At 41.5% G+C, this 12,866-nt stretch overlaps 1 protein-coding gene across 1 annotated transcript in view; it reads right to left on the reverse strand.

Annotated features, from left to right (window-relative positions):
• The window catches only part of GPC3 (glypican 3), a 436,626-nt gene that overhangs the window by 381,061 nt on the left and 42,699 nt on the right, over positions 1-12,866 (reverse strand). The gene's annotated exons all lie outside the window — the stretch shown is intronic.

Consider the following 12,866-nt stretch of genomic DNA (forward strand, 5'->3'; position numbering starts at 1 on the left):
TCCTGGCTCTACACTCAGGAATTACTTCTGGCAGTGTTGAGGAATCATATGTGATGCCAGATATTGAACCTGGGTCAGCCACATGCAAGGCAAGTACTCTATATGTTGTGTTATCCCTCCAGTCCCCTGAGTGAATTATTTTCTGAAAAGGGGTCAGTAGGTCAACTAAATTTGGAATTCTCTGAAATATAATTAAAACACTCATTGGCTTATATTCAATGTACTTAAACACCCCTTTGTTCAGGAAAACTCATGGTCTCCAAACTTGGGGGGTCTGAATTATTACCCCTCTACCTCACTGCTCAAAACATATATCCACAACTGACACGGCTTTGTTCAATTTCTGTCACCTGTGTTCTTCATGTAGCTATGGATCCCCACAGTCAATTCAAGTCTCAACTCTCCCAAGCCTACTTTCATCATAGATATTGTACCACCAACTGTGAACTTGCTAATGCTCAAAATGATCCCCACTGCATGGAAAGAGCGAGCAAATCCCTTGAGGAAAGCTGCAGCACGTACAAACCGTGACTACTTACACCTTGGAACTGTCAAGTATTTCCATATATTAAGGTCTCCTGTTGGCTCCTAGAGTGGCACTAAGAAAAGAAGCAGAGCTTAAACTTAGCCTGATTCTAAAACCCACATGTTTCTCGCCTACGGTTGGTACCCACATTTTAACTAGGTCCTGTGTGGTATGGCTAACTACTTATGGGAGCAATTTGGCCATACAACGATAGCAAATTTATTTCAGCCCCAGATATCACTTTACCCATTAACTCGGGAGACCAAAGGAGTGTAACGGCTTCCCTTTCATCCCTGTCAAACTCAGCAAGTTTCTCAGGAAGTGCCTACTATTGAAATCATTTTCATAATTCTAAAATGCCTGTAAGACAAGTCTGGGGTCTAATTATGCCACTTAAATTTGTTGAAGATGTTTGGGGTTTTCTTTTTTAATTTCAATAACGAAAGAGCCCAAGGGTTTAGAGCCCTAATAATCTAATAAACTTTGCTAAGTGAACATTGTAACAGATATGCCTGGATGGGATTTTGTAAATACCAGACAATTTCCCATGATCTTTATCAGGGAAAAGAACTCTAAAGCATTGGCAGGAAGAAATTAAATGTAGTGCAAAATAATAACATCTGGCCAGATCAGGTTTGTCAAAGTAGCTGACCCGTTCAATGTCAGGCTGAAAAGTACTAAAATGAACTTTGAAGGGGGGGTGTGTGTATGATTCTTTATGATGCAATAGTAAAGGCTGCCCTAGAATCCTCGGGGTGCAATGAACTCACCCTAGTACATCCCTACAGAAAAGTGTCTCATATCAATGGAATTCAAAGCCTTCTGCCAAGTCGAGTTTGGGGACCCATCTTGGGGTATTTTGTTTATTTTGCTCTGGCTATCCAGATTTCTCATGACACTTTCTGTTTGACAAAACCTTCTCTGATCATTTTTATGAGTTGCTAAAATTTATTTTCATCTGTGAACTCTAAGGAATGCCCGAAGAAAAGAGCTCAGCCTTTGAAACATCTCATGGCTGACACTTCCTAGTTCCTTTGGCCTGGAGGCAAACATGGTGCAAGTTATCCCTGTGCAAATATGTGAAATGGGGAGAAGAGCACCTCGGAATGGAGTTCCTGCTATAATAATTTAAATTTTTCCATTAGGCCAAGTGATAGTGCAGCAGGTCAGATGCTTGCTTTGCCCATAGTCAAGCCAGGTTCAATTCCTGGCATCGCATGTGGTTCTCCAAGCACTGCCAGGAGTGACCCCTGAGTTGCACTAGGTGTGGCCCCAAAGCAACAGCAACAACAAAATCAATACCTAGTAGATTTTCAGAAAACTTCCTTTTATAGCTCCTTCATTGAAGTGACCCAAGTGAGTTCAAACGCCTGGTCCCTTCAACTTGCCAAAGGCTTTTGCCCTTCAAGACGGCTGAACTTATTTGAACAGTGACTATCTTCCCCTCCCTTCAAAATACAAACAAAACTCTTCAAGGTTATATTTGAAATAATATGTGCATCATTGAAGCCTCTCCTTCCACGACAAGCCATCTCAACCATCTGGCAGAGACTGCCAGAATGAACACACTTTGTTTTTCCACTAATGATTACTCTGATGCATGAGATACTTACATTGCCCCCATGCCGCCTGCATCCCACATACACACTCTGATCTTTTTTTTAATCTGGCATTTAGAGAGGCAGTGTTCTGATCATGTTACAGCAAAAAAAGGCTTTCCTAATAAACAAATCTTTCCAGAAAGTGGCCCTCCCAACAATGCTAAGCCACCCATGTAGCTGATAGTGTTATCTGTTTCAAATGTTCTTTGCTAGAAGGAGCACAGTTTTTCCAATCCCCCAAGGACTATGAGTGTGGACAGAAGGCTCTGGAGTTCCACCCCACCTACTTGCGACTCTGGAGAACAGAAATAGGCACTTGGTTTCTTTTGCTGCCCTTCTAGGGCTGGGGGCATGTGAGTATAAACACACATACTACATCAAAGACGAGTTGCAGGGCCCATTTCCCCAGCTGGGAAGGTGGGAACGATGCCCAGAATGAATGTTGCAAGCAGACAGACTAGAGGCAGGCAACATTTTACCACCTTCTGAGCTGCCTTCCAGCTACCAGCAGACTTTCTGGACCAAGACTCTGTCCCATTACAAGGCCAGCAAGGTCTCAGAGCCAGGGAAAGACAGTGTTGATATCAGTCAACAGGGATTCATTCAGGCTAAAGGTTAGGAGGGGGAGGACAAGTGAATAGCCCTTTCCATTTATCAAAGCATTTTCATATACGTTACCTCCTTTGATCCTCCAAGGCTCTGGTGGGTATGCAGGTCAACTGTTATCTTGCACATAAAAAAAATCAAACTCAGACAATTTCAATTACTTACCGATTTTCACACACAGCTAGCGTCAGAAGAGGAAAGAAAGCACATATTTGATTCGTGAGCAGGATACTACCACTTAAGTAAAGAATTTTTTAAAATATTGGAAACCAAAGAAGCATTTTTGATACATAATACAGAGTTTTCAAATTTCCATTCAACAACATGAACAACTGAAAGAATAAATTGAATTTACAAAAGTAAAAATACTATATAATATCAGTTGGGTTAGCATCCTAAAAATACAAAGAGCTCTTACAAATCAATAAGAAAAACGGGCATCACCATAAGAAACAGTGAATACCCAAATTGTCTTCTATCATCAAAGAGCAATAAGGAATAAAAATTATAAGGTGAAAGCTACCAACACCACCCTTGTAACCAAAGGGCACTCTTATTTTTTCACCCAACCTGGGATTATTGAGAGTGAAAAATCAGTACATCATGGATGTCACAATAGAATGACAGATGTGAAAATCACTAAAAACTATAGAATCTCTGCCCCAGTAATTCCATTTCCAGGAATTTACCTTGAGGAAATAACAATGTCCATAAACATTTATCTCCAGGGACATTATTTATATCACTATGGTGTACTGATGTACTGAAAGTAACCTACATTTCTAGCACTAGGGAAGTATAGATTAATGACATGAGATAGCCCACAGGACTAAGCAGCATGCAGTCTCTAAGGTCTATATTTCTATCATGTTAGAGAAATATTTATTGACATGAAAGATAGGTCCCCCATACTAATTGTAAAACCACTGCTAAAATATACATATACTCACCAATATATATGCATATATACATATACAATATTTTACAAAAACACATACCATCAAATGCCCAATTGCTAATAAGAAGTTATGCTCCAGGATAAAGAGTATAGGTCACTTTCCTCTTTTGGTTTTTCTTCCTTATTGTTGTTGTTGTTAACTAGTACTTATTGGTGTAGTAAGAGCTTATTTTGAAAGAAGAACATCCTTTTTTATTTTTATTAAATAACTCTGATTTACAGAGTTATTGATAATTGAGTTTTAAGAATATAATATTTCAACACCAATCCTACCACCAATGTCAACTTCCCTAAAATAAGAAATTTCTGAAACAAAGTTGGTTCTATTTCTTTCAGAGCGTATTTGGAGAAGGTGGCAGGGATCACTAATCTTGGTCACAAGTTGCTTATCTGTGGCTTAAGTACTCCAGGGAGAGGCTGAAGAAAAAGATAAACAGCCAGCCTGGGATGGTGAGGCCAGAACAAAGGCAGGGGGAGGCTCAGCTAACCATAAGCCAAATCCATCTCAGTGAGCAAATACCAGTTTATTATATGAACTTTTAAGAGTTTCTATCTGAATCGACTTGAAATTTTAGAATCAACCAATACTGTGCGCCACAGGTTAGCATTTTCTGTCTGATCATAGTGGCAGCAGAGACAGAGAGAATGGATTAGTTAGAAATCTATTTCTATCTATTGGAATGGCATGTGTGTGGTCACTCACTATCTCGCCTGGAAATAAGAGGGGTGAGGAAGAATATATATGCAGTCTACCTTCAAAGAGGTCATTCTTTAGGAAAGGAGACCCATGCTCAAACTAACAGACATGGATCACTACGAACTTGGTCGTGCTAGAAGGGGGAAAAACAGCAGAGGGTAATACGGTTGAATGTGGTTGATACTGACATTTCAGTTCATCAGGTCTGGTACTCACTCTAAACAGCAACCAAGGAGGGAACCAGCACAAGCAACTAGTTTCCTTTCAACATCCGGGTTCTCCAACCTCCGCTGCTGTATGTAGCGCAGTGAAATTAGAATCTACCCTTACTGGGTAGATCTAGAAGCTTCATTCAGACCACTAGAGACCATTTGGAAATTGTATACTATACAGATACAGTCTTATACACATAAACACACACACACACAAAGCAAGAAAACACATAAAAAAGTTAGAAGCTGGTATCTCCATGATAAGATTATGGATGGTCTATTAGATCATTTCTGTTATCAATTAAAATCATATTAGAGCATAAAAATCCTTTTTAAAATGCAGATGTGCCAGCTCTGAGACATCCCATACTGCAAAGGTACTACAGTTAAAATGTTTATAACTGGCAGGAAATGACAAAAACAATGTCTTGCAGGCATTCGATTTCTAGAGAACAGCTCTTCTCAGCCCTCATCTGATGTAAGGCTCTTTAAAGGATGGCTCAGAGAGGGAGTGACTTGTTCTTCCTCAGAAAAATAGGAAGTAGCAAAGCTGACACAGGAACTTGAGGCAGCTAATGAGCTGGGCCTACTCTTGCCCCTCGGTTCATCTCTAAGGTACTCTGCCCTTTCAAGAGAGGAGTCTGAGTGAGGCTGGCCAGGGAGTTGAGAAAGACTGGTATCTAGTAGGCAATTAATAACGTATCCATTTTAATTTAATTTAGAAAAAGATGTGCACTGATTCACCTAACTCTCTTGACCTGCCCTTCTCTTTGATCAAGAGCCACGTCTGTCTGGAGAATTCATACAGGCAATCTCCTCCAAGAACCTCTGGTTCTTAGTTGGAATTAATCTTTTCCAATCCCCACTCCCACACACAGGCGCATTTCCTGTGAAACTAATGAAACTGAAGCTACAGGGACCCACACTTGCAAACCTCCCACAAGAGTAACAGGGGGGGTTGCATTTTTAATTTTCTCATCTTTGTTCTTACCCAGGGCCGCCATATTGTATCAGCTGAGTCAGATGAAATTTCCTGAATCCTCTGACTTCACAAAAAACTGCTCCCAGTTTTTATTGAGCATTCCCCTTAGAATATTTTGGACCCAAGGTATTCAGGTACAAATAACTTCGTTTCTGAAGTGGAAGCTACTGTGCAGTAGTTTCTATCTATGAATTCCTCCACCATCCCTGTCTTCAGACATGCTGGATACTGGCTCAGCCAGTGTTTTGAAACTGAATATATGAGAATTCCCTTGTAAGATGGAAAGCTAGAGTTAGGGAGTTTCCTTGACCAGGAAACAACATTCACCGAGGTAGGGCAAATGTAGGCGGCCATGAAGGCAGCTAAAAGGGGCGAGTCTGAAAGTCTGTTAAATCAAGGGCCAAGCGCTGAGGTAGAAGAGTTCATATATAGCCTATAGTGATGAAGGGCACGGTATGCATTATACTTCCTGGATTCCATTCCCACCTCTGCCATGTATGGGCTCTGTGGTTGTTAAGACAAATTACTTCATCTCTCCAAGAGCCCATTTCCTCAGTCTCCAAATGAAATGAATAGTACCAGCCACACAGATCTAGATGGCTTTCATTAGACAATATAAATAGAACACTTAATAAAAGGGCTAATTCTCAGGCTGGAGTGATAGTACAGTGGGTAGGGCATTTGTCTTGCATGAGGCCAAACTGGGTTCGATCCATGGCATTCTACATGATGTCCCAAGCCCCACCGGGAGTAATTCCTGAGTGCAGATCCAGAAGTAACCCCTGAGATCGCTGGGTGTGACCCCCACAAAAAAAGGCTGATTCTCATTCTCATCTCCAAACCCTCAACTTACTCTTCTCCACACCAGGTCCCAATTTCCTCCCTACTCTCCAGCTAGGTGCCTTCAATACCAGTCAAAAGGCCCAGGCAACCGTTCCTCCTCATGACTGCACTTTACTGCTTAATTAGGAGGCAAAGGAGGAAATCTGAAGTCCACTTCTGCTTTCACTAACAGACTAGATGCAAGCTGAGTACGGAGTTCGCAGGTCTGTATGGAGTATCCAACCGTGATAAAGGAGACAACAGAGCCCCTCCCAGAAGAGCTAAGGAAAATGGAAGGGAGGAAGGTGGGAAGAGGTCGAAAAGCAAAAAACAGTCCTGGGAGCCAAACGGAAAGAGGAGATAGGGAAAAGTCTAAAGGTGTATCTCTCAGGCTCTGGAAGCAACTCACAGTCAAGGGAAGAGAAATGTAGTATTCATTTCTCTGTTCCCACTTCCAGCTCAGTGGAAAATTGTTTCTACCTCCACTCAACTGACAGGAGAATTCAAATCTTGCAAACATACGCTTCATTACTCCATTATCAGGTACAGCAAGGCAGAGAGACAGAAAAGGGAGGGGGAACATCTGTTTGCAGAAAAGCAACAAATCCCAGTGGGGGATGGGTGCAGAGTAATCACACTGGGCCAAAGTGGCATTTTCCCTGGAAGCTTCTAGAGGGCAGGGAGTATGTCCTTTCACTTGCTGCATCAGCCCACTAGGGAGAAGGGTAGGTGGCCATGATGGTGACTAGACGGGATGAGTCTGAAGCTCTGTTAAATCAGGGACCAAGCACTGAGGTAAAAGAGTTCATCTGTTTAATCTCCCCACCTCACTGCTGGTCCTCCAAGAGCCTCTGCCCACACGCTGAGTCATTTTTCTAAGCACTTTTTATTAACCAGTTCTCAGTCATTCTAATGACTGACTTTACTAAATCAATAAGAGGGCACAGGAAAAGGTTTACAGCTCGCCCAGCCGCTGGCTCTGCTAAAACCACGGAGTTTTAAAACAGAATGGAATCCAAAAGGTCTTTGCTTAAAAACTGAAAGGGCTTTAAACACCCAGTTTCCAATTGTTTTTCCAATAGCACTAATAACGAAAGAATCACATTTAGGGGGAAAAAAACTTTGTAACCAAGATATCTCTTGGAGCTGATGCCATACAAGTACACTAATTAAAGCCAGAATCTTCTGGGCTCTGATGAGAAATTCACCCTCTTATAATGGGATTACTCGAGCTTTGCTGTACAGATGAGTGGTTTGATTAATAATTTACATTTTTGAGGATACAAAATCCCACTCATGGCCATGGTTTGCGTTCCTCAAATTCTTCAATTCCATTTAATGTTATTATATTTCGCCTGGCAAATGAATTAAGTTCTGATTAGACATCTCTGTAATTATTCTCTATCGCATGTTATTTTGCAATGGAGAACAGCTTATGTGAGCCTGGCTGGCCGTTTGAGTGGCGGACTCTAAGCGGGCTCAACTGACAACAGAGCAGGAGCCTGGGCAGGAGATGTGTTAGACTAGTCAAGGAGAAAAATTGTGAGATGGAGAAAAAAATTGCTCCATGGTCACTTAAAACTCCCACTATATTCTAAAAACCAAATTACCAAATGATTGAATCTCCAAAACATGTTTATCAACATTCAAGCAATTATTGAGTCACATATTAACTGTGAAGGAAAAAAGCTTTGCTTGAATCATGTCCCTGAACAGTTATTTCAAGCAGAAATGACTGAAGAAATTGCATAGAACTGAGCTGATGGAAAAGGGTTTTCTAACCAAGGTCAATTTTATTTAGGGACCGGGGGAAGAGAGAAACTTGAGACCTGCCCCAGAAAAAATAAAATTTTACCAAGAACAGATGGTAACAGAAAATAAGACGGTAGAACCAGCGACTGCCTCCACTCAGAGACACCTTTTTCATCTCTTCCCCACAAAACGGGTAGCAGAACACCTTCGCAGACTCGTTGAGGAGCAACTGAAGATTTCTACGTGGACTCAACTCTTCTTTCCCTCTGCCACGTTGGAATGAAACAGAAATGGCAACTCACAGATGGCCTGAAAACAGCCAACCCTTCTTGATCTGCCACTAGCTTGTGTGGAACATCGACCAGATTGAGGGCCTTAAGGGCAGCTTCCGGAAGATGCAAAAAGGATCATGCCTGGCCATACTGACATTTCAAAGAGCTGAGCTTCGCATTGAAGGCCACACAAAAATAAGCTCCTTTTTCAAAGCTTCCTTTGCCAAGGTTCTCTCTTACGCTTGGACACTTGGAAATGGCCCCCAAACCAACGTGGGCCAACGTTGTAGAGTGACATCGAGACGTCAAGTTTGATTGAAATTTGGGTCTGCACTAGTCAATGGTGTGTGCTGGTATCTGGGCAATAATTCACAGTCATTAGAGCCCTGGATAGCTATCAAGACACTATCACATATACTGCTCTACCAGGTAGGAATTAGAATTACCATTCCCATCTTGCAGATAAGAAAGCTGAGGTGATTGGAGTCCCAATAGTCTCCCAAAGTCCTGAACTTCACAAATACGGAGCTAAATTCGAGCAAAATTTGAAATGAAATGAAATTCAGTCTCTGGGTTCAATATTTTTTCCATGGCCTTCAAGCACCTAAAATTTTCTTAGTCACTGAAAATGGAAAAATGACAAAGCATGTCATATCTGTAAACCGATCTTTCTCATGAATTTGTAACTATGAACATAAATGCCTCTCAGTGTCCCCATATGCCTTATTCAGTGATTTCTATATCTTCCACCCTTATTGTTACTCCTAACTACCTCATATGTACCTCGCTATCTCTTCCATTACTCTTCTACTTAACTGCTTATGGGACTAGAAAACTAGCACATCAAACATGCAAAGATAGGATATGAGTTTAGAAGAGGAGTAGGTTTTGTTTTGTTAGGATTTTTATTTGGGGGAGGGGGTTGCAGAAGGTAAAGTTAGGTCATGCCCAGCAGTGTTCAAGGTCTATTGCTGTGACTATGCTTAGGAATCACTCTTAGTGGTGCTCAGCGTAACTTTATCTAATACTATGGAAAGAACCAGGATTGACTGCATGCAAGGCAAGCATCTTAGTCCCTGGATGCTCTCTGGCCCAGAAGGATTTGAACACTTCCCCAAGGAGCTCTCAGATGAGTCTATTACATAAGCAGCAACTCCATGGCATCTCAGATGCACGGAGCATTTTCCTGCTTCAGTGCTATTTCTCCTCTCTGATGCAGAGAAAGCAAATTCTGAGATGGGCCACTTTCTGAAAAGCTAAAGTTTACTGCATTCCAGTGAGCCTGTTCTCACTTAAGGTTAGTGGCACCTTAAGAATTCAGGCATCACGGCCATCCAGAGAAAACCTGGACCCCAGATTCTTTCCCAAGAATTCAAAAGGGATAGTTACTGTGAAGTTCCACAGAAGAACACAGAAAGTCAAGACTGGATGGGAATACCAGGGGTGCAGAATGATACAAAGTTCAAAATTCTGCCCCATTTTTAACTCAAGTCTCTCAACTATAACTCCTAAAATCTGTTTTTACCTCATGTACACTCAAGACAAGGAAAAGTGTATGGCTCAGATGGAGCTGTGGCATTCACGGATATCTCATCTGTAAAATGGAGATAATTACAGTATGAACCCCATCGGGCTGCTGGAAAAATTAAATGAGATAATTATGTAAAAGGAAGCAGCAGAGAGTAGGCACTTAATAAAATTTCACTACCAGTATTATTATTGTCGTCATCATCATCATCATCATTATTATTAGGTATAGGAGAAAGAAAGGAAGAGAAAAGAAAAACGACTTTGAGTGGAGTTTTTCAAAAAGAATTAATTAAGCAGAAACAGAAAACGATTGTGTTGTCCCATTTTACTAAGCACATCTAAGTAAATTAAATTTAGGAAACGAGGCAATGCAAAGATCGAAAATAAAGAACAACTTTTTAAATGCTTCAATCATTATCAAAACAACATTAGCGATGGAGCACGCCAACCACTGTAGCGAAGGGCCCCGGGCTCATTTATGAGGGCAAAGGCTTCCTGCAAAGGAACCCATAAAATCCAAATCGAGGCAATAAGGATTGCTCGCAGAACTGTGCACAGATTTGCGAAACACACTCACTGCTTAAATGCCCCCAGTGTGGACTCAGGAAGGAATCCTAAAGAGACTGTGGATCAAGGCCAAGATGAGCTTCTGAAAGTTGCACGTAGTGGAGAAAAACAGCTCACAGAAGCTACATCATACTTCATATAACGGAAGTACTGCAGTAATATACTGACAAATTTGTTCTACCAGAATCTTGGGAAAGTGTGTGTTCAGGGGTGCAACTGTATCCCCAGTTTAAATTTGCTAGCGGGGCTGGAGCGATAGCACAGCAGGTAGGGTGTTTGCCTTGCACACGGCCAACCCAGGTTTGATCCCCAGCATCCCATATGGTCCCCTGAGCACCTCCAGGAGTGATTCCTGAGTGCATGAGCCAGGAGGAACCCCTGTACATCGCTGGGTGTGACCCAAAAAGCAAAAAATAAATAAATAAATAAATAAGCAAGCAGTGATAAGAAAAATATGAGAGTCAGAGAGAGAGTACAGCAGGTAAGGTCTTTGCTTTGCACATGGCCAATCTGAGTTGGAGCCCTGATATTGCATAGGGTCCCCAAATACCAGCAGGAATGATCCTGAACACAGAACCAGGAGTAAACTCTAAGCACAGTTGAGTGTGGTAAAAAACAAAAAGAAAAGAACAAAAAGTTGGGATTGCAGAGTTAGTACATGAGGTAAGGCACTTGCCTTGCATGAGGCCAAGCTTGGTTAGATCTCTGACACCACAGAAATTCTACTGAGCACCACCAGGAGTCACACCTGAGCACAAGTAGCCCCTGAGAACCACTATATGTATTCCCAATTCCCCGCAGCCCCCACAAAAGTGGCTTTCTTTATCTTTGCAATTAGTACTATATCATCTTATAGTGGTCTAGTGGCTATGTCTGGATTCTCCAAATATTTGTTTCAGAAACCACTTTGGGCATGGGGGAGGTAAGAGAGAAAAGATCAATTTCCCTACACATGTGACAAAAGGCCTGAAGGTGTAGGACCATGGTTTTTATTTTCTTGCATTTTTTTCTAAAATCCAGACAGAACAATCAGAAAATAAAATGAAACAAGATACACAGCTAGTATGGTTGTAGTAGACATGGTGAAGGATACCCGTAAGGGCTTCTGATTCAGCAAGCAGTCACCATCTTTATTTGCAATGGGGTCCTTGTACGTCTCTCCACAGTTTGAGAAGTGTTTGTGAGAGAGAGAGAGAGAGAGAGAGAGAGAGAGAGACATGGAGGGAAGAAATCTTAAATATCTACTACCCTTCCTGTCACTTTCCACTTTCTTTTCACAAAACTGCCATGCTACACAGGACACACCCAAAGCTAATCTGATCGATATCTTGCCAGAATTTCCTTTCCCCCCTAGTGTGCTGGTCCAGCCTGGAAAACACAAATATATACAAGGCAGGACAGAAGGGAATATTGCCACCCCAGGTTCTTAAATGGGCCTTCCCTGCCCACTGGAATAACACAGTTATCACCTACCACTCCCCTCCAACCAGACACTGAGAGCAAGATGAACCTGGATACTCTGGAAATTAAACAAGTCACTCCCACCCCATTCTTCAAGAAAGGCCCCTGATTCCTCAAAGGGTAAAATTCCAGTTCCTACTTCAACCCAATACTTGTTTCTCCACTTGTTCCCACACTACTTTTAACCAGCAGTTCAGCCCCCAAGCCAATTTAAGAAGTACATGAATGGTACATGTATTTTTAAAATCAACTTAAATTATTCATTCTATTGCCAAATTGTTAGCCTCAACACACTCTTCACAAGAGTCTGACTGCATAAATAGGTTAACAAATACTTCAAGCATCTATAGTGTACTTTACATAATCAACCCAACATCCCCTGTGGGGCTGACCCAAGAAACTGTGGTGAAGGTGTGCCTTATTAGCTAATATGAATCGTTTTCCATGGCTAATTCAACAAAAATTATTGTAATACATAAAATAAGTTATAATCAACCCACCTTACAATTCAAAAGGATTAATTCGTCTAAAGGGGACGTGCAGCTCAAGATTTGAAATGTCAAGTAGGCAAATGTGCTATTTTGCGATCTGACCCCCACAGCTTTCTTTGTGGGACAAGAAAAATGCAGCTGATTCCATCTACTTAAGGAAAGATAGACAAAAACGCCAGTCTTCATAATGATCTTTCCCTCTGCTAAGGCAGCATGTGCAAGTATTTAAAAGCACTGGCTTTAAAAACCAGGCCACCTAGGTTCAAATCTGCTTTCATCATTCAGTAATTGTATAGTAGTTACCTACCGGTTCTGTGCCTTCACTCAAGGCCCATACGTTGGAGGTGGCTAATAAAATCACACTTCATTCATAGGATATCTTGTGAAGA

The sequence above is a fragment of the Sorex fumeus genome, unplaced genomic scaffold (genome assembly GCF_029834395.1).
Source record: "Sorex fumeus unplaced genomic scaffold, SorFum_2.1 ptg000075l, whole genome shotgun sequence".
Lineage (NCBI taxonomy): Eukaryota > Metazoa > Chordata > Mammalia > Eulipotyphla > Soricidae > Sorex > Sorex fumeus.